This window comes from Hemitrygon akajei, chromosome 1 (assembly GCF_048418815.1).
Source record: "Hemitrygon akajei chromosome 1, sHemAka1.3, whole genome shotgun sequence".
Classification (NCBI taxonomy): Eukaryota; Metazoa; Chordata; class Chondrichthyes; order Myliobatiformes; family Dasyatidae; genus Hemitrygon; species Hemitrygon akajei.
The window spans coordinates 142,741,586-142,754,069 of record NC_133124.1 but is presented as its reverse complement, the minus strand read 5'-3'; the positions used below and the strand labels follow the sequence as shown (position 1 = coordinate 142,754,069).

The following is a 12,484-nucleotide window of genomic DNA, read 5'->3' as shown; positions in this document are numbered from 1 at the left end:
GCCTGTTATCTGTTGTGGAAAATGCTAAAATCCAATATTAAGAAAACAGAAACATGATATTTATAAAACAAAAATACAATTAAACAGAACCAATATGGTTCTATGAAAGGAAAATGATATTTGGCAAATTTTTAAGGGAGTTTATCAAGGACATAATCCACTAGGACGATAAGGGGGAACCAGTAGATAAAATGTATTTGGATTTCTAAATACCATTTGATAAGTAGCTAGACTATCTGAATTGCCTTCTTCTGGTAACCAACTCTGTTGCTAACAACCCCTGTATTCATGTTGGAAGGTGGCATGACCAACTGAGTCAAACACTTCTCACCGATCCAGCTATCTTCTGAACATATGGCCCTCTGTACCCCATCCAATTGGGGGTTTTGTTTGAGCAAGGAATGTCTGGAGGCTGCTAGAGATCTCAAATGGAAATGATCCAGACTCCACCAAGATTTTCAGTTGGAGGCATTTGGGATGTAGAGTGAGTGAGTGTGAAGGAATGAAAATGCAGCTTTTTATTATTTTCCTGAATTCTTCCTAATATTAATATTTTCTTCAAAATGACATTCACCCAGAGGTCTATGTATAACAGGATTAAGCAAGGACAACAAAAATAAGCTCCCTTCCCCTCAATCAAGTATGCAATGGTCTGTTGCAAGATGGAAACTCTCTAAACCAGGAACCGTATCTAGCAAGAAAAGGAGGTGGTATATTAGCAATGATCGTGGATCCTTTTCCCTTTGGACCTCTTCTGATCTGCTGATGTTATTTTGCTCCCAAACACTATGAGTAGTCATAATTCTTGCCTTTTTGTACTGATGACCTGTTATCATCTCCTATTTGGCCAGTAGCAATGGGCTGAGAGTGGGAAAGCCTAACAATAAATGAAAATAAATAAAATGAATCAACAATAAATAGGAGATGTGATAAGCATCAACACTTTTAAAAAAGGAAAATAAACCCATTGTTTCCAGTTGAGACACAAGATACAGCAGTTGCTGGAATCTGGAGCAAAAAAAAATACACTGTAGGATGAGCTAAATAGATCAAGCAGCACCTGAACACTTAGGACTGTCAACATTTTTGGTTGAAACCGTTGCAGGATGCAGAAATGTCAAACATTCGTTAGCCTCCACAGATGCTGCCTGATTTGTTGACCTCCTCCAGTAGTTTATCTTTGGTTCCAGTTGCTTCATGTTTATTCTTCAGATGTTCATAACACAAAACACTTCCCAAGGCAGAGACAATAACTATCATGGCAGCTCTAAATGAAGATCAAATTTCTTAAACGAAAGCATTTTCCTTCTGAAGAACTTCAAAGGGAGAAGATAGTGTTGCACAAAATGATTTCAGCTATGTGATATTCAGTGGACACTTCAAATACAGCTTCAGTTTGGTGATGGGTTGCTTTGTTGCTGGAAAAAGGAGAAAAGTCAGAATAGGAAAGACTATGGTCAACGCTTTTGTTTATCTAAACTTCTGTCAGTTAAATAGAGATAAATTGGATGGGGTGATTAGATGAGCAGAGCAAGAGTTCCCAACTTTTTTGGTGCTATGGACCAATACTATTAAGCAAGGGATCTGTGGACCCCAGGTTGAAAACCTGACTTAGAGGATCAAAAATTGACAAAATGTATTGGATAGTCTCCATAGAATGTGAGCCCATTTCGCTTTAGATACATAACTTCAAAGCAAAGTGTAGGCAGGGGATCATACAAGATAATGCAGAAGGCTGTACTATTCAGGAGAGATAATCAGCAGAGTTAGTAAGACAGATGGCAGGTTGAATCAGTGGCATTGTTAGCATTCATTTCGAGAGGACAAGAATGCAGGAGCAAGGATGTGATGCTTAGGCTTTTAAGGCATTGGTCAGACCACACTTGGAATATTATGAGCAGCTTTGGGCTCCTATTTAAGAAAAGTTGTGCTGGTATTGGAAAGGGCACAGAGGACATCATAAGAATGAAAGTGTTAATATATCAGGAACATTTGATGGCTCTGGGCTTATATTTGCTGAAGTTTTGAAGAATGAAGGGGATCTCACTGAAACCTCTCGAATATTGTAAGGTCTACTTCAACTGGATGTGAACAGGATGTTTCCTATAGTGGAGGAGTCTAGAACCAGAGGGCACAGCCTCATAATTGAGAGGCATCCAGTTAGAAAAATGATGAGGAAGAATTTCTTTAGCCAGATGGTGTTAAATCTGCAGAATTTATTGCCACAGGCGGCTGTGCAGGCCAAGTCTCTGGGTATATTTAAGGCAGAGGTTGATAGGTTCTTGATTAATTAGGGTGTTAAAGATTATAGGGAGAAGGCAGGAGAATGGAATTGAGAAGGATGATGGATCAGCCATGATGGAGTGGCAGAGCAGACTTGAGGGCCAAATGGCCTAATTCTGCCCCTATGTCATATGATGAGGCAACATGCTTCAATCTGCCGAATCATCAAGTCTGTTATATATTTATAAGATAGTAATGAACGCAAAGGAGCTTCTTGAAGCCAGGCCAGGCAACGTCTACGGAAAAGGATAAACAGTCAACGTTTCTGGTCGAGACCATTCGTCAGTACGGGCAGTCCTGATGAAGGGTTTTGGCTTGAAACATCAACTGTATTCTTTTCCATTGATGTGCTGCCTGGCCTGCTGAGTTATCCAGCATTTTGTGTATGTTGCTTGGATTTCCAGCATCAGCAGATTTTCTCGTTTGTGCTTGGACTTCTACATATAATGTAGGCTATAAAACATTTTTGAGTGTGCATTTATAAAACCAGCAGTGAAGAAATTTTTATTCGCACATTCCATAACATTCCAAAATAATAAAAGATCTTTTGTGTTACCTGTAAATTTGACAAACATGTTTCTGTGGGATCTGGACTCCATAACAGAAAACAGACCACAGATTATGTGTCATTTTCAGGTTGGCGAGCTGTACCCAAAGTACTACTACAGAAAGCAGTGTTGAAAACTCAACTATTTACAATTCATATTAATTACTCACATAAGGCAACTACATTTTGTGATCAGATTTGATGATAGAGCATGGATACCAATGTCAAGAAAAATACAAATGCATTAGAAGGACACCTTAACAGATGGAGTACATTGTGGGGAAATGTGAGAGTATCCACTTTGGTAAAAATAGAAATGAAGACTATTACAATGAAGAGATTACAAAAAGATGCCATACAGGGGAAACTGGGTTTCCCAGACAAGAAATGCAAAATGATAGCATTTAGGTGAAACAAGAGATCAGGAATATAAACAAAATGTTTTTATTCAAAGAGGGTAGAGAACAAAAATAGGAAAGCTTTGCCACAATTGTGGAGGGTACTGTTGAAATCACATGTTTTGGTCTTGATACTGAATTTACATTCACTAATTTCAAATAACAGAGAGGAACTTGGAAAGATTCCAGACACAAGGGAGAAAGTATTAGGAAACTCACAGGAAAAAAGGCAGGCAAATCACCAACACCTGTTGAGTTGTACCCAAGGGTTTAAAGGATGTGGCAGAAGAGATAGTGGACCTGTTAGTTAAAAGTTTTCAGATCCAATTAAATTCAGGGAGGGTATCAGAAGAAATGAAACCAGCCAATGTGACTCCTTTATTCAAAAGTGAGGACAGGGAAGATCAGGCCAGTTAATTTAACATCCATTATTCGCAAGATGCGCAAGTCAATAATCTAAGAGAAAGTAACTAATCATTTAAGAAAGATGAAAAATAAACTTAGTCAAGAAGGTCAGTAATGCTTGTCAGATTCTTTAAGGATGTGACAAGGAGAGTAAGTAGAGGGGAACCAACTGCTTTTGTGTTTTTAGATTTCCAAAAGACAGTGCATAAATTACTGGAGATGTGTTGGCATGGGTTGAAAAATGGCTGTTACATAGAAAACAAGGAGTTTGGGAAATGGCTCCTTCCCTTTCTGGAGTGATGTACTGTAAATACTGAAGTAAACTCTGGTTTAGTTCCTAGCCCTCACTTGTTTACTATTTACATTAATAACCTGGAGAAGGGAACAAAATGAAAGGTTTCTAAGTTTACCAGTGATACAGAGATGGATGAGCATGTTGTGATGCACATGTGAGATTCTGCAATGAGACAAACAGATTCAGGGACTGGATTAAAAACCTGGCAAATGGAGTTTAACATGGGGAAAGGTAAAGTCAGGCACTTCATTAACAGGAATCAAAAGATTCCTTTCAATGATATTTAAATGGAGGGGTTTAAGAAGGAAAAAAAGGAAACTAAAGGGGAATATATATCATCAAAGGGTATGGGGAGAAGGCATGGGAGTGGGGATGACTGGAAGAATTGGATCAGCCCATGATTGAATGGAAGAGCAGACTCGATGGACCGAATGGCCTACTTCTGCTCCTATATCTTATGGTTTTATTACAAAAATGTTAAGAATTTTAGGATAATGAGCTTTTGTTACAGATTTACAGGACCACATCAGAAAAATATTGTGCACAATATTGGTCTCACCCAAAAAATGGATACGGTAGCATTAGAAACAGTCCATAGGTGACTCACCAGGCTAATTCCAAGAATGAAAGATTTGCCCTATCAAGACAGGCTGGACAATTTGTGTTTATATCCCTTAGCATTTGGAAGAATGGGGGATGCCCCTACTCAAATATTAAGAACCTAATGAAAATGTCACAAAACAAGTGGCCGGCCATTTGAGGTGCATATAAATGTCTTCTCTCAGTCACAGAGATGTAGCAGTAGTGTGATTACTCAATTCAAGCATGATACTGTATTTTTCTATTGGTGGGTCCTCAGGTGGCTGTAAAAGCCCATCCAGGATCCACAGATTCTGGTGCAGTGAGGGCAAGAGGCTGTGATTAGTGGTTGGGTCTTTTGGTTGCTCAGTCTTTTCTACCGTTTTTGCAGAGGTGTACAACATAGAAATAACCCTTTCATCTCATCCACGCCAGCCAGTGGGCACTCACCTGCACGAGTCTGTTCTCTCAGCATTTGGCCCATACCCATCCATGCTTAAACAATCAAGTGTTCATCAAAAGACTTCTCAAATATTAAAGAGGAATTCCCCTCCAACCACTCCCTTGGGCAGTGCATTCCAGGTATCAATCACTGTCTGGATGAAGAAGTCTTTCTCCTTAAACAAATCGATGCCCTCTTATTTTTTATTCAGTTCTGATATGGGGAAAAGCTTCCTGCACTCTATTCATGTGAATATCCACCTCCCTACCCATTTATAATTTTCTGAACCACATCTCACCTAACCTTTCCTGCTCCAGGAAGAAAACATAAAACTTCTCCAGTCTTTCCTCATAGGCAACAAGCTGGTAAATTTCCTCTGCACCCTCTCCAGTGCTAACACATTCTTCCTATCGTCAGTACCTAGACATGAAAGCAGTACTTGTGTTAAGGCCTACCAAATTTATAAACAGCATAACCTTGCTGCTTTTGAATTCAATGCCTCAACTAATGAAAGCCAATATATCCCCTATGCCTTCCTAACCACTATCTACTTGCATTGCCATTTTCAAGGATCTTGAGATTAGCATTCCAACTTTCTGTTTATCAACACTCATTAGAACCAATGTTATATTCCTTGCCTCGTTAGTACTCCCAAAATGCATCACCTCACATTTATCTAGATTGAACTCCATCTGCCATTCATCAGCCCATTTCACCAGCACATACTGTAGATGTCACCAATCTTCATGTTACTTTTGAACTTATCGATCATGCCTTTGATATGTACATCCAAATGATTCACATGTATTACAAACAGCAAAAGTCCAAACACCAATCCCTGATAAATACCATTAGTAACAAGTACGTAATCACTAAAATAACCTTGTACCCCTTTCCTCCTATTGCAAAGTCTGTATGTTCTTGAACTCCAGATTCCAATAGTGCTGATTTGCTACACCAGAGATTGCTCCAAGACCTTGGAGGTCAGGTACACGGAGGGTCCAGAAGTAGATTCGCAGGAAGAAAGCTTTAGACACACTGTCCTTCATTAGTCAATGCAATGAGTACAGAGGACTGGGAGGTTACATTGGACAAGATATATAAGATTAGCTTAATTTGTCACATATAAACTGAATGAGGCAATGAAATGCATCATTTTGCATCACATCAAATCAAATCGGTGAAGATTGTGCCCACAAGTATCACCATACTTCTGGCACCAACATAGCATACTCATGACTCACTAACCCTAACTGTACATCTTTGGAATGTGGGAGGAAACCAGAGCACCCAAAGGAAACCACACAGTCATACATAAAATGTACAATGCCTTACAGTCAGTGGCAGGAATTGAATCCCAATCTTACAGCTGGTGCTGTAAAGCATTGTGCTAACTACTATGCTACCATGCCACCCCCGATTTGGAGCACTGCATTCAGTTTTGGTCACCCTGCTATGAAAAAGATTTTATTAAACTGGAAAGAATGCAGAATAGATTTACAAAGATGTTGACAGGACTTCAGGTACTTAGTTATAGGGAGAGATTAGACAGGCTGAAACTAATTTCCTTCAAGTGTAGGAGACTGGCACCAGAATGTGTGGCCCCAGCACAACACTCAGGTATGTTGGTTGTTAACGCAAATGATGTGTTTCACTGTATGTTTGATGTACTGATATTTTGATAAATAAACTTGAATCTTAATTAAGGGGTGATCTTATGGAGGTATATAAAATTATGAGGGGCACAGATAGGGCAAATGCACCTATTTTTTACACAGGGTTTGGAAATCAAGAACTAAATGTCAAAGGTGAAGGGAGAGAAGTAATAGGAATTTGAGGGTAAAATTTGTTGTACACAGAGGGTGGCATGTACAGGATGTATGTTTATTTTCCAGAAGTGAAACAGAGCTCCAGTACAACAAAGAGGGCTTCAGGAACATCAAGTACAAGCTAACAACCAGAATGGAGCCCAGCACACAGGTAGCACCACAGCACTTTGACTGACGTGCTACACCACTCCTAGTTGGAGTTCCATCACCCCACTGGGTAGTTCAGAGCTTAAGGCAGTACTTCAGTACCCCAAAGTGAGCTCTAGTATTCAAGGTCAAGTAATGGAGGCAGGGCACCAATGCACTAGATTATGCACCATATTCTAGACATTCCACCTGCTGTCTATCATTTGAATTCCATTATCCCTAGGCATCCTTAAGAATGTTACAGTTTTTTTAGATAGAGCCCCCATGTCCCAACGAGGGCTAGAGCACTGCCATCCATACTTCAGTGCACAAGTCATGTCTTAATGATAGGACTGCTGTCTGGTGAATACTCCAGATTTGATGCCAATACTCTCACCAGTCTTTCAACTCCACAGCCATCTAACATAGAAACATACAATGAAATAAGTTGTTTTCTGTCAGATCAAATCAGCCAGGATTGTGCTGGGCAGCCCACAAGTATCACCACACATATGATGTCAACATAGCATGCCCACAATTCACTAATCCTAACCTGTAAGTCTTTGGAATGTGAGAGGAAATCGGAGCATCCAGAGAAAATCCACGTGGTCACAGGGAAAATGTCCAAACTCTTTCACAGGCAGTGGTAGGAATTGACCCCGATCAGTAATCACTGGCACTGTTAAGTGATGTGCTATCTACTGTGCTCCCGTGCCACCCCCAGAAAACCAAAAATCTCTCTGATGATGTGGTACTTCAGCTTGTGCTTCATCTCCTCAGGAGGGTCCTAACCAGCCAGTTAATTTCCAGCCCTCCAGATACTGCTCCAGAATTCTTACCATTGCATTAGTACACCAAAACCCTAAGTTATGTTTCACTAATCTTTTCACTACTCCAGTTCTCCAGTCAGTGCTCCAGCACACCAGCTGGTGCTCCAAGGCTTTCAGCAGAGCTCCAAACATGTCTGCAGCACTCCATCCTGCATTCTGTTGCTCTAACCAATGTTCCAGTGCTCCAGGACCTCAAACATTGCTGTAGTATTCCAGTTGATGTATCATAGACAGGGTTACAATAACCCACATTAATCACCAGCATTTCAGTCCACCCATGTGTACCCCACATAATGCTAAATCAGGCAGAACATGCAACAAGATTCCAGAAAGAGCTCCAGCATGGCACTGTTCTGATGTAATCCAGACTATGTTCATGCTCTTGTACTCCAGCCATCCTCCAGGAGCACAAACTGCAGCTCCAATGTTCCAGAGCCCACAACAGGTTTCAATACTGCAGTCTGTACTCCAGTAATCCAGAGAAGAATCTCATTTCCCCAGAGAGAAGTTGGCACAATGCTCTAATGATTCAGACTACCTTCAGTACTCCAGAGAACAGTGCTCCAATGTGTGTTCTGGTACTCAAAATTCTGGGCTCGTACGGAGAACTGGCTCCACTTCTTTGAGTATGTTTTTCATACTCCTCACAGTCTGTATAGTAGATATGTTGCAGAGCTCAAATACACCAGACTACCATCCAGTACCTCATACCATGATCCATGATTCAGTTGGTACTCTTGGAGCCCAAGGTCTGCTGTTGAGCAAACTGTTTATGGGGCTCCAGCAAACATCAGGCTATTCACCATATCCTGTCTTCCCTTTCAGGAATCCTCTGTAGTCAAGTAGCTCATAGAAGCTCCACTGCCACAGGTTGGATCTGATTGCCCCAGATAGTCCTCGAGCATTGAAGGGTGAAGGTTATGCCCTGTTCCTTCAACTGCACGTAGCAGAAATCCAATATGCCACATCAGGCTCCAGCAATCCTGTGAGTACTCCACAAAACCAGCCTGTGAACCAGGCCAACAGGTGGTAAAGATTATTGGCCTAATATTTCAGGTTAGCTCCAGACTTCCCCAGTGGCTCCCCACATCACCTTACTCTCCAACATTCCCTCTTGCACACCAGTACACCAGTCTGTGTGCAGTGCATTACTACAGCCAGTACTCCAACAGTTGCCCCAGTCCATTATACCGTAACTCCAAACTACGTAATATAGACAGGGTCCAATCCGCTAGAATGTGTAGCATTGCTCCAGTATTACTTTTTAGTATTCCATGATGTCAGACTGTGGTCCAATATCCCAGACTGAGCTCTATCACTCCACTACTACAGACTGTACTACAATAAAGTTTAAATATCAGATAACCATATGAATTGAGAAGGCTTAGAGTTCAATGGACTAAGTGCTAACAAATGGTATTACTGTAGATAGATACATAATGGTTAGCATGGACGTGGTGGGCTGGGCTGGAGGGCAATCCACAAAGTGTTGCATGTGAGAGAGAATAAGCTGCAGGACCCTAGGAAAATAAGGAGAGAGTGAAAATGGGATTGCTCTTGATGGGGGCAAGTAGAAGCCCAATGGCTAAATCACCTCCTTGGTACCACAAGAAATAATAATGCATCAACTGGTACTCAGCTATTATAGGCTGTGCTCTTGAAATCCAAAATGCACGTCAATACTACAGTTCACATTCTGTGCTCCAGGTTGTGATCCGGTGCTCGCAACCAGCTGACAAATTGCTCAAACACCGTCAGTAATGCCGAGGCTTGGTCTAGGGTAATGAGGCACTGGCAGGAGTACCTGTGCACAGGCTGAGGAACCAGAGGACTCTCTGGAGTAATGCAGCATGATTTAAGGTTCTGTCATATAGTCTCAGATGATGGAGCAGTCAGTATTGGTGAAACATAATCTCAAGAAGTGGATCCCGCACTGAACTATTTATATATGTACCTTCTAGAGTTCCAGATACATTCTAGAGTGATGGATTGCATTCTAGGTATCTGGATCATAATTTTCAACACTATTGTTCTGGAGTTGCTCCACAGCAAGTTAACCCAGCTAGCTGTACCCTACAGTATCTGTCAGTGGATTACCAGCTTTCTAACAGGAAGGAAGCAGTATGTAAGGCTGAGCTCCTACATGGCTGATCCAATGCTTATAAGCACAGGGCTGTGTTCTTTCACCCCTCCTGTCTCACCTTATATAAGCGAGTGTACCTCCACAGACAAATCCATTAAAACCCTAAAGTTGGTAGGTTGTGTGACTGTAGTTGGTCTTATCTCAAATAATATCAAAGAGAGGTAGACCAACTTGCAGCACGGTGTGCTCATAACAATTTGGAGCTAAATGCTATCAAGACAGTGGAAATATGAAGTGACTTCCACCAACAGCACCCTATCTGCCACCCTTGGAAATTAATGGTCAGGCTATGGTCAAGTCATTCAAATTCCTGGGGACTACCATTACCAAAACATTGAAGTGGGACAAGCACATTACATTCATCTCTAAAAATGCCCAGCAAAGATTGTCCTTTCTACGCCAGCATAGGAAACTTAACATCTTAGGGTGTATCTTGATGATAGTTTACTCAGCCATCATTGAGAGTGCTGTGAACACTTTTATCACCCGCCACCTCCTCCCTCTCCAAGTCCAGATTGCAGCAAGTGGTCCACTCAGTGGAGAACATCTTTGGCTGTCAGCTACCGACATTAAAAGACATGTTCATCACCACGGTGAAGAAAAGAGGTGGAAAAATTACTGCTGACTCCACCTATCCCAGCAGTCACCTATTCACCAAATTGCCATCAAGGATTTGCTACAAGTCCACTACCATCAGGACTACATGTCATCTCCAAAGCTTCTTTCCTGTAGCTATCCAGCTTCCCAACAAAACTCACTCAGGTGTAATAATACCCTAAATGTCCCTGCACAACATCTGTTAAATGATCTTTCCTGTTCTCCTTGTTCTAATGATAATTATTTAGTCTGTTCATATACTCACATTTAAGTTTGATAACTGTGCTAATTGTTGATTGTTTATGGCTGTATACACTATTGTCTTGTAAATTGTTGGTTGCTATTGTATTGTCTGTTATGGTATTGTCCTGTGTTTTATGCTTGACATCAAACCACAATCAATTCTAGTCTGGTACGTTTCACATACTGTACTGGCAATAAAGTGATTCTGATTTGAACTACCACAGCACAGTGTGGAAAACTGCAGTATATTTGGAAATGTCAGCTGATGTACTCCAACATTGGGGAAATGTAATAGATGGAAATATACAGAACTCACAGCCACCAACACTGAGTTGGGGTTCACTTTAAGAGGCTGGTCTGATGTGATGATGTAATGATGTAAAGTACTTTTACCACACCTTGTGTTCAGTGTTTGGAGTACAATAAATGAGTTGCCATGGTTTTTCTTAAACATAAAATGCCTCCACCGTTTTTATTTGTGAATATCGACATTGGTGACCCTACTGCTCTAGGACAAATCCAGAGTTAGTGAACATGTCGGCCAACGTAGTCACTTTGAAACTGATGGATCTTTGGGATCAAAATGCCATTGCTTGGTTTGTACATGTTAAGGCCCAATAACGCTGCGAGAAATCTCCGCCAACACCAAATATTTCGACATAGTAGCATCGCTCAGCAACTCCACCAGCAAGAGTGAGAGTCTACTAGGACACCATTTGAGCACAATACGATTTCCAAAAACTCACCTTTTTGGATTATCAGAATCTGAGAATGCCAAACATTTGCTCTTCCTGCCCAGCTTTGCCGATGCCAAGCCAGCGGAGCTAATAGATTCTACTGAATCTCCTGGGAAATCACCATCCTTGTTTTATTTTTAAAGAACTCTTCATTCAGCAAATGCTTGATCAAGTTCACATAGCACTCATTAACGCACCCATGAAGGACCTTAGGGAGCTTGCAAAAATGGCTGATAGTCTACAATCAGCCAGCCAGCAGCACATCATTCTTCCTCCTTTCTCTACCTCAATAAGCCTGGCCAGCAATGACCACAACATAAGGATACACGGGCCTGCGAATCTGACAACACCGTCTTTTTGCCACACTTCCTTGGTCTGAATGCTTGGAAGTGCTAACCACCTTGCAAGCTCCAACTGTGCCAGTGTATCGAGAGATGAGAGGTCTGTGTTCCAGCTGCCAGGGCTGTCTATTGTTCATTCTGGATACTCTCAGGGCAATGTTTCCTGTGTGACATGGGTGCTCAAGTGACTGTGCTGCCAACTTCACCTACTGATGAGAAGGCAAAGAATGATGAAACCTCACTGGAGGCCACTAACCACAGCAGAATCCAGACTTGCAGGACACAACAGATGACACTCTAATTCAGTGAACAAAATTGCACATGGGATTTCATCCTGCCTAAAGTGGCTAGACCTCTGCTCGGTGCAGATTTCCTGTGTGCCCAAAGACTATTGGTCAATTGTAAGAATAGGCTGACTTGTGGATGTCAAGGGCTTTGGGTCGTTACCCTGCTCTCCCAGTAAGTTCTCCACAATGTCTCTGTCAAGCGCATGCACTACTGCACACGAGATTACTCAACTGCTGGGTGAATTCCCAGACCTCACCAAGCCCACATACTCTACCACAGTCGCAAACCAAGGGATCGAGCACCACATTTCTACAACTGGCCCGCCAGTCCATGCCCGCAAGGGTAGACTGGACCCAGAAAAGCTGGCAACCATGAAGGCTGAATTTGCGAACATGGAAAGA

General features: G+C 41.6%; 1 protein-coding gene across 4 annotated transcripts in view; it reads right to left on the bottom strand.

Annotated features, from left to right (window-relative positions):
- The window catches only part of zfpm2a (zinc finger protein, FOG family member 2a), an 876,706-nt gene that overhangs the window by 523,819 nt on the left and 340,403 nt on the right, over positions 1-12,484 (bottom strand). The window lies entirely within an intron of this gene.